This window comes from Schistocerca cancellata, chromosome 2 (assembly GCF_023864275.1).
Source record: "Schistocerca cancellata isolate TAMUIC-IGC-003103 chromosome 2, iqSchCanc2.1, whole genome shotgun sequence".
Taxonomy (NCBI): domain Eukaryota; kingdom Metazoa; phylum Arthropoda; class Insecta; order Orthoptera; family Acrididae; genus Schistocerca; species Schistocerca cancellata.
Genome location: NC_064627.1, coordinates 786374828 through 786398777, shown reverse-complemented (window position 1 = coordinate 786398777; position 23950 = coordinate 786374828). Strand labels below are relative to the sequence as shown.

At 44.3% G+C, this 23950-nt stretch overlaps 5 non-coding genes across 5 annotated transcripts; 3 read left to right on the top strand and 2 right to left on the bottom strand.

The window, feature by feature from the left end:
* Positions 1–260: 260 nt before the first annotated feature.
* On the top strand, positions 261–333 carry Trnav-aac (transfer RNA valine (anticodon AAC)). The gene has a single exon. It is a non-coding gene; the product is annotated as a tRNA-Val (tRNA).
* Positions 334–530: 197 nt separating this feature from the next.
* Positions 531–602, bottom strand: Trnap-cgg (transfer RNA proline (anticodon CGG)). Its single transcript has one exon. It is a non-coding gene; the product is annotated as a tRNA-Pro (tRNA).
* A 234-nt stretch (positions 603–836) lies between these two features.
* Positions 837–909, top strand: Trnav-uac (transfer RNA valine (anticodon UAC)). The gene has a single exon. It is a non-coding gene; the product is annotated as a tRNA-Val (tRNA).
* Positions 910–1546: 637 nt separating this feature from the next.
* Trnap-ugg (transfer RNA proline (anticodon UGG)) lies at positions 1547–1618 on the bottom strand. Its single transcript has one exon. It is a non-coding gene; the product is annotated as a tRNA-Pro (tRNA).
* A 20740-nt stretch (positions 1619–22358) lies between these two features.
* Trnav-aac (transfer RNA valine (anticodon AAC)) lies at positions 22359–22431 on the top strand. The gene has a single exon. It is a non-coding gene; the product is annotated as a tRNA-Val (tRNA).
* The last annotated feature ends 1519 nt before the right edge of the window (positions 22432–23950 follow it).

Here is a 23950-nt window from a genome sequence, read left to right as displayed (position 1 = left end):
ATTTGCAATAGCGACTGCGCGAATTGACGGTACCTCGTACGGAAAGAATGAGTAGCTGATGCTGCTGAGGACTCGGCCGCGAGCATTTCCGACGACTTCTTGGGCTCTCATTCGTGATGGCATTCAGACAGGCAAGGGTGCTGTCGATTGTTGCATACAAATGCGAAATACCTGCATTGTGCGTTTCCGCAAAGTGATTTTTACGCCAAAGTTGCGATCGTCCTACAAGTTGTGTCAGATGTGGAGCACAGAGCGTAGCAGTTTCCGTGGTGTAGCGGTTATCACGTCTGCCTAACACGCAGAAGGTCCCCGGTTAGATTCCGGGCGGAAACACTTTTTCGTCGCACTCAACAAGACCCTTGCTACAATCTCTACTGTGACCATTTAAATCAATTTCAAACGGCCCACCACCAGGGCTCAGATGATACATGAAACTCTTTCAGAACCGGCTACTTGGTTTTTGTGCTTACCTGGAGGGCTGGAAATGCGCGGAACAGCCGCCGGCATGACGGTAGTTGCACAAAACGCAAGGGCTCGTCCGGGATTTGAACCCGGGACCTCCTGCACCCGAAGCAGGAATCATACCCCTAGACCAACGAGCCTGTTCGTAGCGTCTAAGCGCTGCACATGACTGACGCCTCCGTTCTTGGTATCACCATGCAGAGCTGCCGCTCACCCAGCGTTTTCCCTGGCTGTTGCGGTTTGATTGTTTTCATCGATGTCTTTTACAATAGCAACTTCTAGAATCGGAGGGAGCTCGTAGCCGATGCCTTTGCTTACGCAGGAAAAATCTGTTGCCACTACGGGTTTCTAGGTAGAACAGCCGCAGAGCCGTCGTTTCCGTGGTGTAGCGGTTATCACGTCTGCTTTACACGCAGAAGGTCCCCGGTTCGATCCCGGGCGGAAACACGACTTTTTTTTAAACCCCTTTTCGGATTCCATTTCCGAGATAACGTCACGTCTGCGTATGCAGGGATAATAAATGTCGTGTGCTACACGGATATCGCTTCATTTTACTGTCAAATGCTCCTCCTCCCATAGTGTACCGGTATTCAGTAACTCAGAACGCTCGTAGCTCCATTCTGGCCGGCAAAGTTTATAATCCATTTCTTCAGGACTACTTCAAGTGCGCTTCATACTGGCTTTCCTGAGCTCGCTGCACTCGCCTTGTCACAGCTCTGTTGAAGTGTGAACGTAACTAATAGTGAGAAACTCTTAACTACGCTCAGTCTTGTATCCCACCCTTTGGTTGTTGTCGTCGCTAATCAGATGAAGGTAGACTGCTCCACGATAGAGGTTCGTCTCCACTCACGGTGCACATGTTCTGCAAAGACAACCTTTGTTTTCCGTTGCATGCAAGATTACTGTCGGCTCTTCTACAGCAATCGACCCATGTAATTTACTGGTGTCAGATTCTTGCCATATCAAACGGTCCCTTCATCACCGTAGTGCTACACAAAGCGTGCTGCGGCAGGCATCTATTCTTCATTGCAGAGCTACAAACGTGGGTGAGCTCCACCTACTCTTCAGCACGGTCAAAACGGTAGGGCTCGTCCGGGATTTGAACCCGGGAGCTCCTGCACCCAAAGCAGGAATCATACCCCCAGACCAACGAGCCACCTGCCAGTAGCAATGAAGCTAATCCCAAGCAGTCCAGCTCCGAGGAACACTAACTTCCATGTAAATCAGAAACAAAAGCGCTTTCTGAAGGCAGCGCTCACCACTGATGGGAAGAATATGAAAGGCAATGAATATAGAGTGAATAATTTCATCGCGCTCTGCAGATGAACAGACGGTGGTGTTTCACTTTCGTCATGTGCTTCCTCAGTGTCAAGGGAAGGCAAATGCACTAAACAAAAGAATATCGGGAATCCGAAACACCAACTCATAACGAAAAGATTGCGGAATATACTGCAAGCAAAACTTCCAGAAGACCACTCCTGAAGGCGTCGGTGCCTTAACAATTATTCCGTGCAGCAATGATCATCTAGGAAGAGCCAACTGTACGTGTCGCTCCACCACACAACTTTTTGGTTATTGTTTTACCTAAATTTCCATTACCTCTTTGTTACAAGAATACTGTGTGGTTTTCACCTCATCTGCTCCATCCAGCAGCGATAGTAGTAAGTAAATCGACGACAGTTTCATTGAAAGAAGGTCAGACACAGAAATCGGAGTTACGTGTAGCTCATGTTGAAACGTCCCCTTAGGAAACTTTATACACGACTGTGCTTAACCTGACACACAATATTTTTAGCGCAACGCAATCTGACTATCAAAGATCCCTGCAAAAGAATGGCCCTGACTAACATTAAACTATACCTTTCAGAAATCACTTACCTCACAAAAATCTTCATTACTCGAACTACTGCAATACAGCGAGCGCCACTACTGGCAGCTAAATAAAGGATTCAAACTACTGAAGGCACTAACTACTGATAGGGATAGTTAGCAAATGAAAGATATTAATAGAGAACAAACAATGTATTTGCCTTAATAGTCATAATATAAATAGCAGCTCATGACAAATTACAAAACTCCGCCATCTCTCTCCCCACATCTACCACTGCTAGCGGCTCACCTCCAACTGTGCAACGCTACGCGCTGTTCACATCCAGCTGCAGCTGCCCAACGCTACAATGGCAGACAACAATGCAAACTAGCCACATACTGCACACAGCACAGCCAGTGATTTTCATACAGAGCGCAACGTGGCATTACCAATATAAAAATCTAAACAGCCTACTTACATAGCCCCCATGCTCCCCACAAAAATTTTACAAATTTTTTTGGCCAGTAGCTAATAATGATTTGATAAAAATTTTTTATAATTACACTAACAAAGATATCCAATGCACACACTTATTGATACAGTGTTGGTCAAAAGCTAAAATTTTCTCACAGTCCATAAAGACAGTCCTGATCATTCATCATAATAGTAACTACAGTTTTTTTTTTCTTTCAAAGTCTAAGCAGTAAAAGACAATGCACACGGAAGTAGTGGATTTCCATGCAGTCTTGAAGAAGTAGTGTTGTCCATCCAACAGAAAGACAGTGCTGACTCTTGACATGCTGACAGGTGATGGGCCACAACAGAGCAAACCCACAGCAGAGTCATTCCACGTTTTGAAGAAGATTGGTAGGTAGGTCATCACAGAGCAGACCCACTGTAGTCCTGGTAGAGAGTATGGTATTGGTGAGTCAGCAAAAGTGTAGACCCGCTGTAGTCCTTGTAGAGATGGCCAGCAGCCATCTGCTGTGACTGTGCAGGTGCACAATCACCATCGAAGAGTCTTGCAGAGAAGACAGCAAGTCCATAAACCACCACTTGTGCACACACAAAGTTTTTTTTTGAAATGTCCTTAGAACCAGCAATTCTGTTATCCAGTCCCTTGCTGAATTATTAACACACGTGCAAACACTATCAGTCCCTACTTCTCACATATTGTCCATATAATATCACCAACAGAAACGTTTGCAGTGAAATGGAACTTACAAGTTACTTAATTTGATGAACTGGTATCAATTACAATATTATAACATGAGAATACAATTACAAAGGTACAAAATACATCATTAAAAACATAACAATACAGATAACATTTGTAGTACAGGCTTTACAAAAAAATCGAAATAACATATACATCAGTGTTACAGGAATTATGACATGAGTACATACTTAAAGATCAGAAGAACTTTTAAAACATCACCTTCACATGTGAGCAACAAAACAGAATAAATAATGTCTAAACATCTTTACAAAGTAAATAACATAGTATTAGAAAAATTCTACAACATAGCTCTCATCAGCTAAACACATAAAGACAGGAAAAACACAAATACACAAGGGTACACAAACATATAGAGGGATGACACAAAAGGAAAGGACAGGGTTTGTTTTACTGCAGTATTTTGCATGGAGATCTCCCATCGTTCATCATTATTCCCAAAAGTCCTATCTAAGCCTGCTTTCTGTATTCTGTTCACATCCTCTGTCAAAAATAGTTTTTCTCCACTGTACAGTATCCTTTTTTTTTTTTTTTTTTTTTTGCCCAAACCATTTTCATATAGCTTCTCAATACATTTCTTCCAAGGCATCATAGTTAGTTTCTTATATAGTCTACCCCTCTTAAGCTAACTTAAATCTACTGAGCTCAGATATATATACCAAGGGATGAGGCAATGCAGCATCACATAACACAATTAATATAAACAGCAATAAAAAAAACGCAGATTTGCGAAGCAAGCAGCATTAAGAAATTAGCAAAGCAATTATAATATTACAACTAATATAAGGCAATGTGCAGCAAACAATAAAAATAAATCATTAGTAAAACTGATTAACAGAATAATACAAAGTCAAATTCAATAACACTATGCATGGCAAACAGCAGCAACTTATACCTAAACATGACAGAGCTCAAGCAGAAAAAATATTACAGTAAAAACAACAATGCAGATAAGGGAAATGTATATTCACATCTTAATATCTATGTATTTAAAGTTGTGCACCACAGCAACTTATTGTAAAAAAAATTTAACCATATACTTGAAAAGAAAATTGTGTGTCCAGTTACTGTTACTAGTCCCTTCTTATTGTTCTTTCCTTTCCAAGAGCTCCTTTTTCGAAGAATGTGGATCATAAAATAATTATTTAATAAATCTGTTGACAGAAAGTGTTCACATTAGCAGATGCGTCTAAGTTTATTTTATAAAACTAATGCTGCAACACAGCTGGAAACCAGATATTAAACAAAATGAGCAATCTCTCAACTACAAAGACAATAGATGTAAAATGTTTCTAATCATTTCATTAGGCATTTTAGTAAATACCATAAATTACGAGCTCCACAGTATGCTTTCAACAAGGAAATGTCAATAGCGAGGACAATGGCCTCCCCTTTCTTTTTTTCTACCTGTGCTTCCGGAAAGGCACACCCTAATGGCTTGTTCTCCAGGTGTCTGACACAGCTGTGTGCCGACGACGCACGTGCAGGTGGTCACTTAACTTTCTTACGGAAATATTTACGACAGCAGTTTCCGCTACAGTGACAGTCTCATATAAAAATTTCACAGGTCGATAATTTACGTTACAAATGTGTAGAAACAAAATCCTATGAATATAACAGTGTCCAAAAAATTTTCGCCGGCATTGTGATACATTCACGCATTTACACACATTTCATAACTCTTAAAGTACGAATCTTAGTTTCCAACAACCTTTTTCACAAACCAGAGTCCCTAAACACTACTCATTATTCCTTACCTTATTCGTCGACACTTCTTCAATATTTCATCGTAACAGATACATAGCTTAATCAAATAACTCACATAGCATCAGCTTATTGATCATAAACATACCACAACAGCATAATACACATCGTCGTCGTAAAAATAACACCATAACACCTCAGTCAAATCTCAAAAAAGTCGTAGCTTTCTGCAATAATTTCAAACCATAAAAAATATTCTCTACTCATTTCAATAGTGTCATCTGCCTCAAACGTACTTTAAAAATCATGATCTCATACCAAATACATCATTCAAAGCTCTCATAGTATCACAATGGGTCCGAAAAAATATGAACAGTTCACACAAAGTACAGACAAAATACAATTTCGTAAGTGTGAAGTTACCCAACTGTTTAATTGCATAAACATGTCACTGATGTAGTAAAAAAAGTTTGTTTCTCTGTTAAATGATCAGATAGCTGTGTAATTTATGTGTTAGAGGAATATGGTACCGATGTGTAAAGTTGTATAAGCAAATACCATATTAGCTAGGGCTCCTTGTGCTTGCCAAACACATGATACACAAAGTAGGCGTGTACCCCCCTGAGGATTAATGTAATTATACCCTCAGGTGTTACAGATTACAGCAATGGAATGAAATGTATCACGGAAAACTTTCTTTGTAATTCAAAAATCTTTGAAAATAAATGTTTTAAGTACAAAATTAATCACTCAAATACATGTCCTGTAGCGCTAAATGTGCGTCTTGCTGTAAGATAATCTCTGTGGGAGTGTCGTAGTTATCGTCTTCCGAAAGCTAAGTTCAGCAGAAGCCAATGTACTTACCTCATGATAAACAAAACTGAAATGCTTTGCGTATAGATTTCTTAGTTATTACGCTTATTGTTGTGATGAAGAAATTACTGTGCTGTAACGTATTGTTGTGCTACGGAAAAGGCTGTCTCATTGTAGCTATACCACAAAAGTTACTACTAAAACATGTTTTGCTTTCCAGAAGGATTAAAAAAAAAACTGTGCAGATATAAAACAGATACACCGCAAAAGCAACATTGTAAATTGTCACTCATTAGTAACGTTGTGATATAATCGTGTAGCTGTCACATAAACTAACCACTGTGTCATCTGGTATCTCGCAGAAAGTACTTTAATTCAGAATGTATTTTCAAGTAAACCAAAATGTTGCATTAAAATCTCATTAGCAGTACTGGTAAATGTTGTAAGTATGTGAGCCTTATAGTCGTTACGTAATCGTGGAACTAACAAGCAAGAATGTACACACACAATAACACTGTGTCGTCTGTTCGCAATAACAATGCATTCGTAATTTCTGTTTGAATAAGTTCTCTTGGTTCTTGACTGGATATTTAACTTTAAACATTGTTGCATGGTAACAGTTTCTCAGTGTGACAAATTGTACAAGTAGCGTGAAGTGAAAATTGCAAAGACTAAGTTAAAAAGCAGATTATCTGTCAATAAATGGTTTTACATGTGAAATGTGGTGTAAACCTTTTCTCTTCCTAGTACGCAGAGTTTCAACTTCAACGCAATTATCATGTGGTATACGTCGGATTCTGTAAGGTCCATTGTAAACTAGAAAGAATTTGTGACTCAAGTGTTTCTTCTTATGTGACAATGAATGAGCTTTAATGAGAACTTTCTGACCAATACATAATTCCTTTGCATTTGCTTTACCGTGTAGTTTTCTCCTTTTGTCTGCTCCAGATTTTATATTTTTAAGAGCCAAATCAATTATGTCTTTGTGTCGAAGTTTACGTGTATTCGGGAAAGGTACAAGCTCTCTGATTCTGTTCGGAGGTTCTACATTCTTCAGTACAAGAGTAGGTGGTAAAGCAGTGGAATCATGAGGCATTTCATTCAGCACATTTTGAAATAAGTGTAAATATCTGTCCCAATGCTGATGCTTTCTGTGACAATAAAGTCTGCAAAGCTTATTGATTTCTTTCATAATCCGTTCAGACGGGTTACAATGTGGTGAATACAATGAAATAAAAACAGGTTTGATTTTATGATTCCGAAGCATGCGTGACCAAACAGCAGATCTGAATTGCGGTCCGTTATCTGAAATGACTTTACTAACGTGTCCAACTTCACGTAAGGAATTTTTAACAAAGGCGTTGGATACAGACCGTCCAGTGGCTTTACGTAACGGAGTGAAAGAAACAAATTTTGAAGTAAGTTCAACAGTGACTAGAACGTACGAAAATCCATTCGATGTTCTGACAAGGGGTCCCAAGAGATCAACAGCAGCAAATTCTTTTAATTTAGAAGGAATAATAGGAAACAACGGAGCATGATGTGAGATAGTAGATGGTTTCGCCTTTTGACAAAGTTTACAAATAGACAAGACTCTTCGAATTCTCTTTTCCATATTGTTAAAATAACAAGTCGTTCGAAGAATATGATAACATTTTCGTGGACCAAAATGTGCGTAGCTGAAATGAATGTACCAAATGAGCTTATTCCGGCCGGAGTGGCCGTGCGGTTCTGGGCGCTACAGTCTGGAACCGAGCTACCGCTACGGTCGCAGGTTCGAATCCTGCCTCGGGCATGGATGTGTGTGATGTCCTTAGGTTAGTTAGGTTTAATTAGTTCTAAGTTCTAGGCGACTGATGACCTCAGAAGTTAAGTCGCATAGTGCTCAGAGCCAAATGAGCTTATTAACAAAGTCGTCTGGAATGCAAAGTACCCATAGCTTGTCATCAACAGTGCAGCGTTTGAAGAGTATGTTGTTTCTAACCAGGTAATAATGCCGAATCTGAGTGTGTGTCTTTTCATGCCATTTACTTTTGATGTCTTTCCAAATCGGATCTTTATCTTGTTCATGAGCAATGTCCTTTAAAGATGTGGTGATGAAGTTTACAAAGGCGACTTTCTGAATGTAAAGAATACTGAAATTTTTCTCAAGGTTGCCTTCTGTGTTACTTTTCTCAAGCCCAGCCGGTGCGCGTGACAGCGCGTCCGCAACAATGTTCTCCTTGCCGGGAATGTAGACTACTGTGAAGCGGAATTCTTGCAGAAACAATGCCCAACGTTTCAACCTGTCATGATTTAATTTTGAAGACATAAGAAATTGTAATGCACGATGATCACTGTATACTTTTATGTGCTTGCCAGAAAGAAAGAAATGGAATTTGTTAAATGCCCAAACGATAGCTAAAGCTTCTAATTCAGTAACGGAATAATTTTTTTCAGATTTTGTTAGCACTCGGCTAGCAAAAGCAATGGTTTTCTGAACAGTAGTGTCATTTTCTGTGGCTTCTTGAAATAAATGGGCACCAAGACCGACTTTGGAAGAATCCGTGCTAAGGCAGAAATCTTGTGACAGATCTGGGTGAGCTAGTATTGGCGCGTTAAGTAGCGATTCTTTCAAAGAATTGAATTCCAACTGTGCTTGTTCATCCCAGTTCCAAATAGTATTTTTTCCAGTGAGAGAACAAAGTTTTGGTGTAACAAGAATTTGCATATTCAGAAAACGACGGTAAAAATTTACGAGACCTAGAAAACTGCGGACTTGTTTTTTTTGTGGATGGAACTGGAATGGCTCTGATTGCTTCTAACTTATCAGGATCCGGCTGAATGCCTTCAGAAGAAATAATATGTCCCAAAAACCTCACCTTTGACCTACCAAATTCAGACTTTTCCAAGTTAACTGTAATTCCAGATTCTGCAAAAATACGTAACAAACTGTTGAGGATGCGGTTATGTTGTTCCCATGAAGCTTCTGCTATTAGAATATCGTCCACATATAAGGTGATGTGACGTTTTAAGAACTCAGGTAATATGGAATTTAACCCACGAATGAATGCTGCCGAAGAAATGTTCAAACCAAAAGGAAGTTTCCAAAACTGATAACAAACGCCGAAGCAAAGGAAATCTGTGTATTTTCTACATTCTGGATGAAGTTCGATCTGATAAAAGCTGGATCTGAGATCAATGGAAGACAACACTTTTACACCATTAAAATTTTGAAGAAGTTCTTCCATCGTCTGCGGCCTGTCTGTTTCAGGAATAATGATTGTATTGATTTGTCTCGAATCTAAGACAAGCCTGATCGATCCATTTTTCTTCTCAACAACATGTAATGGGTTGTTGTATGAGCTTACTGCAGGCTCAATTATGCCCTCATTAAGCATAGATTGTATTTCTGTTCTAACACGGTCCCTATAATGCGCCGGAATTACGTATGGTCTAACACAAAATTTAGTATGCTCACGAACACGAAATTGGTATTGAAATCCCTTGATTGTTCCTGTTTTGTGAGTAAAAACTGTGGAATGTGCTTGTAAAATCTCAAAAAGGTCCTGCCTATCAGTGTCATTACAATTCTCAATTGTTTGAATTTTATTCTGAATTAACTCATTAATTTCAAATATGCCGTCGATGTCATCCCTGTCAGTACTTGCAGAGTAATTGTTAGTGTCTAGTTCCGTAGAAAATTCCGAACTGTTGTCTAACAGAACGTAAAGCCGATTAATTTCCTCATCATGGTTTGAGAGCCAATCTTCAAATTTCAAAGCTATTGACTTACTTTCTTTCTCTAAACTTATTTCAGCATCGTGAAAGCTTAAGACTGCTTTGTATTCATTCAAAAAGTCTACTCCCAGTATAATTTCCGTCGACAATAATGGAACAATAAGAAAGTTCATAGAGAAGCTGTGGCTTTGGCAAAAGAATTCTAAATTGGTTTGTTGGCGTACATCTACACTTTTTCCAAAGATTGCACCTTGTAATTTAATCTTACGTAACGGAAGTGTGGGGCAATCGTTCGATTTGTTGCATTTGCTAAAAGCTGTTTCACTAATTACTGAAATGGGACTGCCAGAGTCAAGTACTGCCGTAAATTTTACGTCATTTACTGTAATGTGAATCACAGGATACGCAATGTTGTTATGTTTTGCGTCGTGTTCCTGGAGTAAGATGTCTCTAATGTCTTCCATTCTTACGTAATTACTAGCTACGGCAGCTGTGTCGCCAGTTTCATAAGTACGTCTTGTGGCTGCCAGCGGTGTGAGTCATTGCCTATTGTCTCTTTGTTGGCGCGCGTCGTTATTGGGATTTGGAGACCTAACTTCTACAAATTCACCGTGACGAGAATCCCGCCAGTTCTGATGCAGTTCAGGTCTGTCGTTACGATCATATCGTCTGTCGTCATGTCGGTAGATTCCATAGTTTCTTTCTTGTCGGTCACATGGTGGAGAATTTCTCCCTGAGTCGTAACTGCGCGCTGGACCGTTGCGTCTAAATATATTCTGTCTCCCTTGATAATAATTGTTTTGGTTCCCATATTGTCTGTTTCTCTGATTGTCTCTGTGATAGTCATTACCGCGGAAAGGTGATCTTTCCCTGTAACTATTACTCTGCCAGTGGTTGTCATATGGGTGGTGTCTGTTTTGGTCACGATTTACATTGTAAGAATAGGTTTGTCGTGGCCATTTATTGTTTCTGTCGTCACGGAATTGTGACGGATGCGACCTGTAGTGATTGTTTTCCTGTTTTCGCATCCCGCGACTGTCTGTGTCAATTTCTAATTCTTGTAAGAGTCCCTGAAAAGCTTCAATGTCGTCTTTGCAACGTCCTGCCAAAATAATATGCCGTAAATGATCAGGTAATTTGATTAAACAAATGTGGATGAGTTCTGAGGGGCTGTATGGGTTTGACAGATATGCAACATATCTTCAAAATATTTGACAAGACTGGAAAATTCAGATTGTTCAAAGTGTTTCATCATCATGATGCTATGTTTTACTCGGTCTTGTGTAGCTTGTGACCAATATGCTGAGAGGAACGCATGGTAAAATTCTCCTTCACTGTGGCAATCGTGAATGACCGATCGCATTCTTACAGCTGGTTCATTCTCTAAGTAGCCACACATAAATTCTAACCTGTGCTCCAATGTCCAGTTGGGAGGAAAACAATGAGAGAATTGATGGAGCCACGCTTGTGGATGAATGTCGTTGGCAGAATTCTTAAACGTTTTGAATTTACGTGTAGTAATGAACAGCTTATAGTCAAAATCATCGTGTCGGCGAGTCACATATCGGTCATTGTTACGTCGTGTCGGCGGTTCCATCTAAAAATTCGGTGCACCTTGCCAATTTCTTTCATAGCTTCCGAAATGCCCTGTGTTATTATTTTGTGGCTGTTCCGTATTTCTATGTCCCTCTTCCCATATTGGAGCGCGAGTGTCCTCTGAAATACGTAATTCTTGTATTACCTGTGTCAGCTGATCTTGTACTTCCCGGATTTCTCTTTGGTGTTGCGTATTAATTTGATTCAGATTTTGTTTCAGTTTCCTAATTTGTTCGCTCTCTTCTGTGTCATTAAAGACTACCGGTTTTGTGTCATTCAGATTATCATCTACCTTCGTAGATAAATTATTTAGCTGATCCGAAAGTTCAACTACTTTCTCTGATAATGAACTACTTTCCTCCATGTGTCTTTCTACTGTGTCCTTTTTTTCCTGAGTTTTTGCAAGTTGCGTAACCGAATCGGTAGATGCAACTGAGTCCATTTTAGGCCACAAGGTCTCATGATTTTCACGAACAATGATTTGCAGTCCTTTTATGGCTGCTTCGTGATTCTGTAATGCATTTTCATGACGCGAAAAAATAGGTTGGAAATGCTCACAAATTTGTGTTTTTACGTCATTACAGACTTTTTGACATTTCGATTCGATGTTATGTAACTCAGTAGTTAAATCTTCACGTGTTTGTTCAAGTGTGGTGTCTAACTTTTGAAGATTTTGTTCCATTGTGTCTAACTTTTGAAGATTTTGTTCCATTGTGTCTAACTTTTGAAGCTTTTGCTGTGTTTGTCTCTGATTTTGTTCCATTTGTTTCTGATTTTGTTCAAGCGTTGTGTCTAACTTTTGTAGCCTTTGTCCCATTTGTTGCATTAACTGTAATAACAGTGCACTGGTGTCTGAAACATGTTCCTCAGTGCTATTCGGCAACGCATTTGAACCGGCAATATTCGCAGTTTGAATAGCAGAAAATGTGTCTTGACTTATTTGAGAAAAGGGTGAGGACGCAAAACCTGAATCTACAGTATTTGCAAGATTGTGTCCTGTCATTTCGGATACCTGAGGCAAGCTGTTGCCGACCGATCGATCGATAATGCTTCCCTGTTCACTAATTGTTTCACTGCCTACGCCATTGTTTGCCGCCCGCACCATTTCCCTATGCACAATTACCAAATTACTATGTTGAACATTAGTTAAATCATTACTCGGTGGCGCTAACACACTGCTTTCGTCTTCACTGTCATTTCTCAGTTTACTTTGGAGCCTAGTATTACGTTTTTCACACGCCATTATTGTCACAATATTTCACACGACAACACAGAAAACCACAATTTGAAGAGCAAAAATAGGAGAACACATTAACATAGCACTGAAAATAATATCTAGTTAATTGCAAGCGTAGCTGCGAAATACTTGGTGCAAATCTACATGCATGCCACAACTGTTTTACTGTGCAACAATGAAAAACCACAACTACCAAGGAAATTCGCTCTATAATTACGCGCTAGCAATAAACAAAAGCTACACTAATTACACAAACTACAAGAAAAAATCAGAAGATTCCAGTGAGGTATCCTCGGCTAAGGGTCGACATATGAAACGTCCCCTCGGGACAATTGTACACGACTCTGCTTAAACTGACACACAATATTTTTAGCGCAACGCAATCTGACTTTCAAAAATCCCTACAAAAGAATGGCCCTGACTAACATTAAACTATACCTTTCAGAAATCACTTACCTCAAAAAAATCATCATTACTCGAACTACTGCAATACAGCGAGCGCCACTACTGCCAGCTAAATAAAAGATTCAAACTACTGAAGGCACTAACTACTGATAGGGATAGTTAGCAAATGAAAGATATTAATAGAGAACAAACAATGTATTTACCTTAATAGTCATAATATATATAGCAGTTCATGACAAATTACAAAACTCCGCCAGCTCTCTCCCCACATCCACCACTGCTGGCGGCTCACCTCCAACTGCGCAACGCTACGCGCTGTTCACATCCAGCTGCAGCTGCCCAACGCTACAATGGCAGACAACAATGCAAACTAGCCACATACTGCACACAGCACAGCCAGTGATTTTCATACAGAGCGCAACGTGGCATTACCAATATAAAAATCTAAACAGCCTACTTACAATGTTATTATGCTTTCAAATGCAGTTCTCCGGCTGGGAGTAGTGGCGTACTCCTGTAATCCAAGCGTCTGCGAGGCCGTTGTTGTGGAAGAGATCTGGGAACAACTACAGATTCGGCCGTTTCATCAGCTCAGGAACGACCGCGACGCCCTCATCGAGCTCTGCAGATTGACCAGATAGCAGTGCGGAATTTTCGGCTAGTGGTGGCTCGGGGTTAAGAGAAGTCGAGAGCAGTGAGCAAAACTACATCGGGAAACCGAAACAGACGACTCATAACGAAAAGATTGCGGAATGTACTGCAAAAGCAAAACTTCGAGAAGACGAACTCTGAAGCCGTCGGTGCCTTAACAATCATTCCGTGCAGCAACGATAATCTGGCGAGAGCGAGGCGTGGGTGTCGCTCGACCACACAACACATTTTATATAATGTTCTACTTATTCTAAACTTGCGTTTCCAGATCATCAGTAAAATACTGTGTGATTTACACCTGGTTTCCTTCTTCCTCGCCGCTTTTTTTTTTTTTTTTTTAAATGGACTTGTAGTCCGAGGTGATATGTTACAATACAGCATCACCGGTCTATTGCGGTCTAGCTGTGTTGGTGAGCCAGTAAATTTCCACTGTGCAGTGACTAGTCACTGCAATTCACTTTGGAGGTGTGGCGGTGGGACTTGTAGTCCCGTACCACCCTCTGACGGTGATAGTACTACATGAGTCAGGCAGAATTTATTGCCTAACATGGGCAGGTGAAGGTGTGGCGGTGGGACTTCTGGTCCCGTGCATGCCTCGCCGCTAACGAAGTGATTGCTTTTGGTGACATCATTTGCAATAGCGACTGCGCGAATTGACGGTACCTCGTATGGAAAGAATGAGTAGCTGATGCTGCTGAGGACTCGGCCGCGAGCATTTCCGACGACTTCTTGGGCTCTCATTCGTGATGGCATTCAGACAGGCAAGGGTGCTGTCGATTGTTGCATACGAATGCGAAATACCTGCATTGTGCGTTTCCGCAAAGTGATTTTTACGCCAAAGTTGCGATCGTCCTACAAGTTGTGTCAGATTTGGAGCACAGAGCGTAGCAGTTTCCGTGGTGTAGCGGTTATCACGTCTGCCTAACACGCAGAAGGTCCCCGGTTCGATACCGCTGAGCCCAGGCTCCTCGCCGCTAGCGAAGTGATTGCTTTTCGTGACATCATTTGCAATAGCGACTGCGCGAATTGACGGTACCTCGTAAGGAAAGAAAGAGTGGCTGATGCTACTGAGGACTCGGCCGAGAGCATTTCCGACGACTTCTTGGGCTCTCATTCGTGATGGCATTCAGACAGGCAAGGGAGCTGTCGATTGTTGCATACGAATGCGAAATACCTGCATTGTGCGTTTCCGCAAAGTGATTTTTACGCCAAAGTTGCGATCGTCCTACAAGTTGTGTCAGATGTGGAGCACAGAGCGTAGCAGTTTCCGTGGTGTAGCGGTTATCACGTCTGCCTAACACGCAGAAGGTCCCCGGTTCGATACCGCTGAGCCCAGGCTCCTCGCCGCTAGCGAAGTGATTGCTTTTCGTGACATCATTTGCAATAGCGACTGCGCGAATTGACGGTACCTCGTAAGGAAAGAAAGAGTGTCTGATGCTACTAAGGACTCGGCCGAGAGCATTTCCGACGACTTCTTGGGCTCTCATTCGTGATGGCATTCAGACAGGCAAGGGAGCTGTCGATTGTTGCATACGAATACGAAATACCTGCATTGTGCGTTTCCGCAAAGTGATTTTTACGCCAAAGTTGCGACCGTCCTACAAGTTGTGTCAGATGTGGAGCACAGAGCGTAGCAGTTTCCGTGGTGTAGCGGTTATCACGTCTGCCTAACACGCAGAAGGTCCCCGGTTCGATACCGCTGAGCCCAGGCTCCTCGCCGCTAGCGAAGTGATTGCTTTTGGTGACATCATTTGCAATAGCGACTGCGCGAATTGACGGTACCTCGTAAGGAAAGAAAGAGTGGCTGATGCTACTGAGGACTCGGCCGAGAGCATTTCCGACGACTTCTTGGGCTCTCATTCGTGATGGCATTCAGACAGGCAAGGGAGCTGTCGATTGTTGCATACGAATGCGAAATACCTGCATTGTGCGTTTCCGCAAAGTGATTTTTACGCCAAAGTTGCGACCGTCCTACAAGTTGTGTCAGATGTGGAGCACAGAGCGTAGCAGTTTCCGTGGTGTAGCGGTTATCACGTCTGCCTAACACGCAGAAGGTCCCCGGTTCGATACCGCTGAGCCCAGGCTCCTCGCCGCTAGCGAAGTGATTGCTTTTCGTGACATCATTTGCAATAGCGACTGCGCGAATTGACGGTACCTCGTAAGGAAAGAAAGAGTGGCTGATGCTACTGAGGACTCGGCCGAGAGCATTTCCGACGACTTCTTGGGCTCTCATTCGTGATGGCATTCAGACAGGCAAGGGAGCTGTCGATTGTTGCATACGAATGCGAAATACCTGCATTGTGCGTTTCCGCAAAGTGATTTTTACGCCAAAGTTGCGATCGTCCTACAAGTTGTGTCAGATGTGGAGCACAGAGCGTAGCAGTTTCCGTGGTGTAGCGGTTATCACGTCTGCCTAACACGCAGAAGGTCCCCGGTTCGATACCGCTGAGCCCAGGCTCCTCGCCGCTAGCGAAGTGATTGCTTTTCGTGACATCATTTGCAATAGCGACTGCGCGAATTGACGGTACCTCGTAAGGAAAGAAAGAGTGGCTGATGCTACTGAGGACTCGGCCGAGAGCATTTCCGACGACTTCTTGGGCTCTCATTCGTGATGGCATTCAGACAGGCAAGGGAGCTGTCGATTGTTGCATACGAATGCGAAATACCTGCATTGTGCGTTTCCGCAAAGTGATTTTTACGCCAAAGTTGCGATCGTCCTACAAGTTGTGTCAGATGTGGAGCACAGAGCGTAGCAGTTTCCGTGGTGTAGCGGTTATCACGTCTGCCTAACACGCAGAAGGTCCCCGGTTCGATACCGCTGAGCCCAGGCTCCTCGCCGCTAGCGAAGTGATTGCTTTTGGTGACATCATTTGCAATAGCGACTGCGCGAATTGACGGTACCTCGTAAGGAAAGAAAGAGTGGCTGATGCTACTGAGGACTCGGCCGAGAGCATTTCCGACGACTTCTTGGGCTCTCATTCGTGATGGCATTCAGACAGGCAAGGGAGCTGTCGATTGTTGCATACGAATGCGAAATACCTGCATTGTGCGTTTCCGCAAAGTGATTTTTACGCCAAAGTTGCGATCGTCCTACAAGTTGTGTCAGATGTGGAGCACAGAGCGTAGCAGTTTCCGTGGTGTAGCGGTTATCACGTCTGCCTAACACGCAGAAGGTCCCCGGTTCGATACCGCTGAGCCCAGGCTCCTCGCCGCTAGCGAAGTGATTGCTTTTGGTGACATCATTTGCAATAGCGACTGCGCGAATTGACGGTACCTCGTAAGGAAAGAAAGAGTGGCTGATGCTACTGAGGACTCGGCCGAGAGCATTTCCGACGACTTCTTGGGCTCTCATTCGTGATGGCATTCAGACAGGCAAGGGAGCTGTCGATTGTTGCATACGAATGCGAAATACCTGCATTGTGCGTTTCCGCAAAGTGATTTTTACGCCAAAGTTGCGATCGTCCTACAAGTTGTGTCAGATGTGGAGCACAGAGCGTAGCAGTTTCCGTGGTGTAGCGGTTATCACGTCTGCCTAACACGCAGAAGGTCCCCGGTTCGATACCGCTGAGCCCAGGCTCCTCGCCGCTAGCGAAGTGATTGCTTTTGGTGACATCATTTGCAATAGCGACTGCGCGAATTGACGGTACCTCGTAAGGAAAGAAAGAGTGGCTGATGCTACTGAGGACTCGGCCGAGAGCATTTCCGACGACTTCTTGGGCTCTCATTCGTGATGGCATTCAGACAGGCAAGGGAGCTGTCGATTGTTGCATACGAATGCGAAATACCTGCATTGTGCGTTTCCGCAAAGTGATTTTTACGCCAAAGTTGCGATCGTCCTACAAGTTGTGTCAGATGTGGAGCACAGAGCGTAGCAGTTTCCGTGGTGTAGCGGTTATCACGTCTGCCTAACACGCAGAAGGTCCCCGGTTCGATACCGCTGAGCCCAGGCTCCTCGCCGCTAGCGAAGTGATTGCTTTTGGTGACATCATTTGCAATAGCGACTGCGCGAATTGACGGTACCTCGTAAGGAAAGAAAGAGTGGCTGATGCTACTGAGGACTCGGCCGAGAGCATTTCCGACGACTTCTTGGGCTCTCATTCGTGATGGCATTCAGACAGGCAAGGGAGCTGTCGATTGTTGCATACGAATGCGAAATACCTGCATTGTGCGTTTCCGCAAAGTGATTTTTACGCCAAAGTTGCGATCGTCCTACAAGTTGTGTCAGATGTGGAGCACAGAGCGTAGCAGTTTCCGTGGTGTAGCGGTTATCACGTCTGCCTAACACGCAGAAGGTCCCCGGTTCGATACCGCTGAGCCCAGGCTCCTCGCCGCTAGCGAAGTGATTGCTTTTGGTGACATCATTTGCAATAGCGACTGCGCGAATTGACGGTACCTCGTAAGGAAAGAAAGAGTGGCTGATGCTACTGAGGACTCGGCCGAGAGCATTTCCGACGACTTCTTGGGCTCTCATTCGTGATGGCATTCAGACAGGCAAGGGAGCTGTCGATTGTTGCATACGAATGCGAAATACCTGCATTGTGCGTTTCCGCAAAGTGATTTTTACGCCAAAGTTGCGATCGTCCTACAAGTTGTGTCAGATGTGGAGCACAGAGCGTAGCAGTTTCCGTGGTGTAGCGGTTATCACGTCTGCCTAACACGCAGAAGGTCCCCGGTTCGATACCGCTGAGCCCAGGCTCCTCGCCGCTAGCGAAGTGATTGCTTTTGGTGACATCATTTGCAATAGCGACTGCGCGAATTGACGGTACCTCGTAAGGAAAGAAAGAGTGGCTGATGCTACTGAGGACTCGGCCGAGAGCATTTCCGACGACTTCTTGGGCTCTCATTCGTGATGGCATTCAGACAGGCAAGGGAGCTGTCGATTGTTGCATACGAATGCGAAATACCTGCATTGTGCGTTTCCGCAAAGTGATTTTTACGCCAAAGTTGCGATCGTCCTACAAGTTGTGTCAGATGTGGAGCACAGAGCGTAGCAGTTTCCGTGGTGTAGCGGTTATCACGTCTGCCTAACACGCAGAAGGTCCCCGGTTCGATACCGCTGAGCCCAGGCTCCTCGCCGCTAGCGAAGTGATTGCTTTTGGTGACATCATTTGCAATAGCGACTGCGCGAATTGACGGTACCTCGTAAGGAAAGAAAGAGTGGCTGATGCTACTGAGGACTCGGCCGAGAGCATTTCCGACGACTTCTTGGGCTCTCATTCGTGATGGCATTCAGACAGGCAAGGGAGCTGTCGATTGTTGCATACGAATGCGAAATACCTGCATTGTGCGTTTCCGCAAAGTGATTTTTACGCCAAAGTTGCGATCGTCCTACAAGTTGTGTCAGATGTGGAGCACAGAGCGTAGCAGTTTCCGTGGTGTAGCGGTTATCACGTCTGCCTAACACGCAGAAGGTCCCCGGTTCGATACCGCTGAGCCCAGGCTCCTCGCCGCTAGCGAAGTGATTGCTTTTCGTGACATCATTTGCAATAGCGACTGCGCGAATTGACGGTACCTCGTAAGGAAAGAAAGAGTGGCTGATGCTACTGAGGACTCGGCCGAGAGCATTTCCGACGACTTCTTGGGCTCTCATTCGTGATGGCATTCAGACACGCAAGGGAGCTGTCGATTGTTGCATACGAATGCGAAATACCTGCATTGTGCGTTTCCGCAAAGTGATTTTTACGCCAAAGTTGCGATCGTCCTACAAGTTGTGTCAGATGTGGAGCACAGAGCGTAGCAGTTTCCGTGGTGTAGCGGTTATCACGTCTGCCTAACACGCAGAAGGTCCCCGGTTCGATACCGCTGAGCCCAGGCTCCTCGCCGCTAGCGAAGTGATTGCTTTTCGTGACATCATTTGCAATAGCGACTGCGCGAATTGACGGTACCTCGTAAGGAAAGAAAGAGTGGCTGATGCTACTGAGGACTCGGCCGAGAGCATTTCCGACGACTTCTTGGGCTCTCATTCGTGATGGCATTCAGACAGGCAAGGGAGCTGTCGATTGTTGCATACGAATGCGAAATACCTGCATTGTGCGTTTCCGCAAAGTGATTTTTACGCCAAAGTTGCGATCGTCCTACAAGTTGTGTCAGATGTGGAGCACAGAGCGTAGCAGTTTCCGTGGTGTAGCGGTTATCACGTCTGCCTAACACGCAGAAGGTCCCCGGTTCGATACCGCTGAGCCCAGGCTCCTCGCCGCTAGCGAAGTGATTGCTTTTGGTGACATCATTTGCAATAGCGACTGCGCGAATTGACGGTACCTCGTAAGGAAAGAAAGAGTGGCTGATGCTACTGAGGACTCGGCCGAGAGCATTTCCGACGACTTCTTGGGCTCTCATTCGTGATGGCATTCAGACAGGCAAGGGAGCTGTCGATTGTTGCATACGAATGCGAAATACCTGCATTGTGCGTTTCCGCAAAGTGATTTTTACGCCAAAGTTGCGATCGTCCTACAAGTTGTGTCAGATGTGGAGCACAGAGCGTAGCAGTTTCCGTGGTGTAGCGGTTATCACGTCTGCCTAACACGCAGAAGGTCCCCGGTTCGATACCGCTGAGCCCAGGCTCCTCGCCGCTAGCGAAGTGATTGCTTTTCGTGACATCATTTGCAATAGCGACTGCGCGAATTGACGGTACCTCGTAAGGAAAGAAAGAGTGGCTGATGCTACTGAGGACTCGGCCGAGAGCATTTCCGACGACTTCTTGGGCTCTCATTCGTGATGGCATTCAGACACGCAAGGGAGCTGTCGATTGTTGCATACGAATGCGAAATACCTGCATTGTGCGTTTCCGCAAAGTGATTTTTACGCCAAAGTTGCGATCGTCCTACAAGTTGTGTCAGATGTGGAGCACAGAGCGTAGCAGTTTCCGTGGTGTAGCGGTTATCACGTCTGCCTAACACGCAGAAGGTCCCCGGTTCGATACCGCTGAGCCCAGGCTCCTCGCCGCTAGCGAAGTGATTGCTTTTCGTGACATCATTTGCAATAGCGACTGCGCGAATTGACGGTACCTCGTAAGGAAAGAAAGAGTGGCTGATGCTACTGAGGACTCGGCCGAGAGCATTTCCGACGACTTCTTGGGCTCTCATTCGTGATGGCATTCAGACAGGCAAGGGAGCTGTCGATTGTTGCATACGAATGCGAAATACCTGCATTGTGCGTTTCCGCAAAGTGATTTTTACGCCAAAGTTGCGATCGTCCTACAAGTTGTGTCAGATGTGGAGCACAGAGCGTAGCAGTTTCCGTGGTGTAGCGGTTATCACGTCTGCCTAACACGCAGAAGGTCCCCGGTTCGATACCGCTGAGCCCAGGCTCCTCGCCGCTAGCGAAGTGATTGCTTTTGGTGACATCATTTGCAATAGCGACTGCGCGAATTGACGGTACCTCGTAAGGAAAGAAAGAGTGGCTGATGCTACTGAGGACTCGGCCGAGAGCATTTCCGACGACTTCTTGGGCTCTCATTCGTGATGGCATTCAGACAGGCAAGGGAGCTGTCGATTGTTGCATACGAATGCGAAATACCTGCATTGTGCGTTTCCGCAAAGTGATTTTTACGCCAAAGTTGCGATCGTCCTACAAGTTGTGTCAGATGTGGAGCACAGAGCGTAGCAGTTTCCGTGGTGTAGCGGTTATCACGTCTGCCTAACACGCAGAAGGTCCCCGGTTCGATACCGCTGAGCCCAGGCTCCTCGCCGCTAGCGAAGTGATTGCTTTTCGTGACATCATTTGCAATAGCGACTGCGCGAATTGACGGTACCTCGTAAGGAAAGAAAGAGTGGCTGATGCTACTGAGGACTCGGCCGAGAGCATTTCCGACGACTTCTTGGGCTCTCATTCGTGATGGCATTCAGACACGCAAGGGAGCTGTCGATTGTTGCATACGAATGCGAAATACCTGCATTGTGCGTTTCCGCAAAGTGATTTTTACGCCAAAGTTGCGATCGTCCTACAAGTTGTGTCAGATGTGGAGCACAGAGCGTAGCAGTTTCCGTGGTGTAGCGGTTATCACGTCTGCCTAACACGCAGAAGGTCCCCGGTTCGATACCGCTGAGCCCAGGCTCCTCGCCGCTAGCGAAGTGATTGCTTTTCGTGACATCATTTGCAATAGCGACTGCGCGAATTGACGGTACCTCGTAAGGAAAGAAAGAGTGGCTGATGCTACTGAGGACTCGGCCGAGAGCATTTCCGACGACTTCTTGGGCTCTCATTCGTGATGGCATTCAGACAGGCAAGGGAGCTGTCGATTGTTGCATACGAATGCGAAATTCCTGCATTGTGCGTTTCCGCAAAGTGATTTTTACGCCAAAGTTGCGATCGTCCTACAAGTTGTGTCAGATGTGGAGCACAGAGCGTAGCAGTTTCCGTGGTGTAGCGGTTATCACGTCTGCCTAACACGCAGAAGGTCCCCGGTTCGATACCGCTGAGCCCAGGCTCCTCGCCGCTAGCGAAGTGATTGCTTTTCGTGACATCATTTGCAATAGCGACTGCGCGAATTGACGGTACCTCGTAAGGAAAGAAAGAGTGGCTGATGCTACTGAGGACTCGGCCGAGAGTATTTCCGACGACTACTTGGGCTCTCATTCGTGATGGCATTCAGACAGGCAAGGGAGCTGTCGATTGTTGCATACGAATGCGAAATTCCTGCATTGTGCGTTTCCGCAAAGTGATTTTTACGCCAAAGTTGCGATCGTCCTACAAGTTGTGTCAGATGTGGAGCACAGAGCGTAGCAGTTTCCGTGGTGTAGCGGTTATCACGTCTGCCTAACACGCAGAAGGTCCCCGGTTCGATTCCGGGCGGAAACACTTTTTCGTCGCACTCAACAAGACACTTGCTACAATCTCTACTGTGACCATTTAAATCAATTTCAAACGGCCCACCACCAGGGCTCAAATGATACATGAAACTCTTTCAGAACCGGCTACTTGGTTTTTGTGCTTACCTGGAGGGCTGGAAATGCGCGGAACAGCCGCCGGCATGACGGTAGTTGCCACACGTTGTGCACAAAACGCAAGGGCTCGTCCGGGATTTGAACCCGGGACCTCCTGCACCCAAAGCACGAATCATACCCCTTTTTTTTTCGGGCCTCCATCCACCCCTTATAGCCCGTCCTTCCGCTCGCCATTAAGTCGCCTTCGTCGGCGCGGCATTCAAAGGCCTTGAAATTAAGGAAATTGAAAACGTGGTGGATTACATGCGCCGTGCACGATACAATCATCCATATGAAGGAGATAATAACTGAAATTTATCGCTGCTCCATTGCCTTGTGGTAACAGAAAAAGGCAAAGGACTTAAAAGAAAAGTGAAAATCCATTTCTGCTAAAATTAAAAAGCTGTGTTCTGATCTCTGCGAAATTGAAAGAGAACTAAAAGATTCCTCGAAATAGAAAACTGAATTTTCTTCGTCTTGGAAATGAAGCTTGAACTCTTGCCAATCGATTACGTCTGTATGTTTGTAACTTGTGTTTCGGTCAACATGACAATTCATTCACCTTATAGATGGTCCGTCTTATCTGGAGTGAGTATCTTCTGAATGCTCGTTAACATGAAAGTCAATCAATTGATCTGGTAGTCTCTTTTCTTTAGGTTACAGTTTTGAGCAGGTAGTTGGCGAAATTATCCTTATAGTTTTTCGTTTTCATTAGCAGATGGTGCTGAGTTGTAAGATAGACCCAGAAGTCTTCTTTACTCTTTTCTTCTTTTGTAAATAAGTAATGTACCGTTGCGGCTTTTAACCAGTTTAGTGCGTTCCTTCTCGTCCGTGGGTACGGAGTATCATCCGGCGTCAGAGAGGCAGCAGGTGTTATATATCTGGGCGGTGTTCTACTGATGAGTGCTAACTTGTTCGTGATATATTCCCATATATCTTTTACTTTGTCGCACACAAACCTGTGTTCATCAGTATCTATTAAATTACACGTTGTGCACAAAGGTGATTCTGCGAGATGTATTGTATGTAGGTTGGAGTTAGTGGCCAATTTTCTGTTAACTGCGAAATACCAAGTGGCTTTCATTGTTGACGGCGAGTACGGACAATGGACGTTCTCCCAGATTACCTTCCAGTCGTAAAAGTTGTATTTTTCTTCGATGTTATTTGGCTTCTTATCCTTCATGAGTTCCTGGTACACGTGTTTCACTGTCTTCATTTCTTGTTCGGGGATCCTTGTGTGTACATAACTGTACTCCAGTAAAAACCATTTTAAATGGTAAAGTTCGTTTGGAATATGTTGCACCGTGATAGGTGGACTGAGGTCGGCCGGAGCTATCTCAGTAAGCAGGTGAGCAGCGAGACTATCAGCTGAGTGTTTCCATTGGTGGAAAATT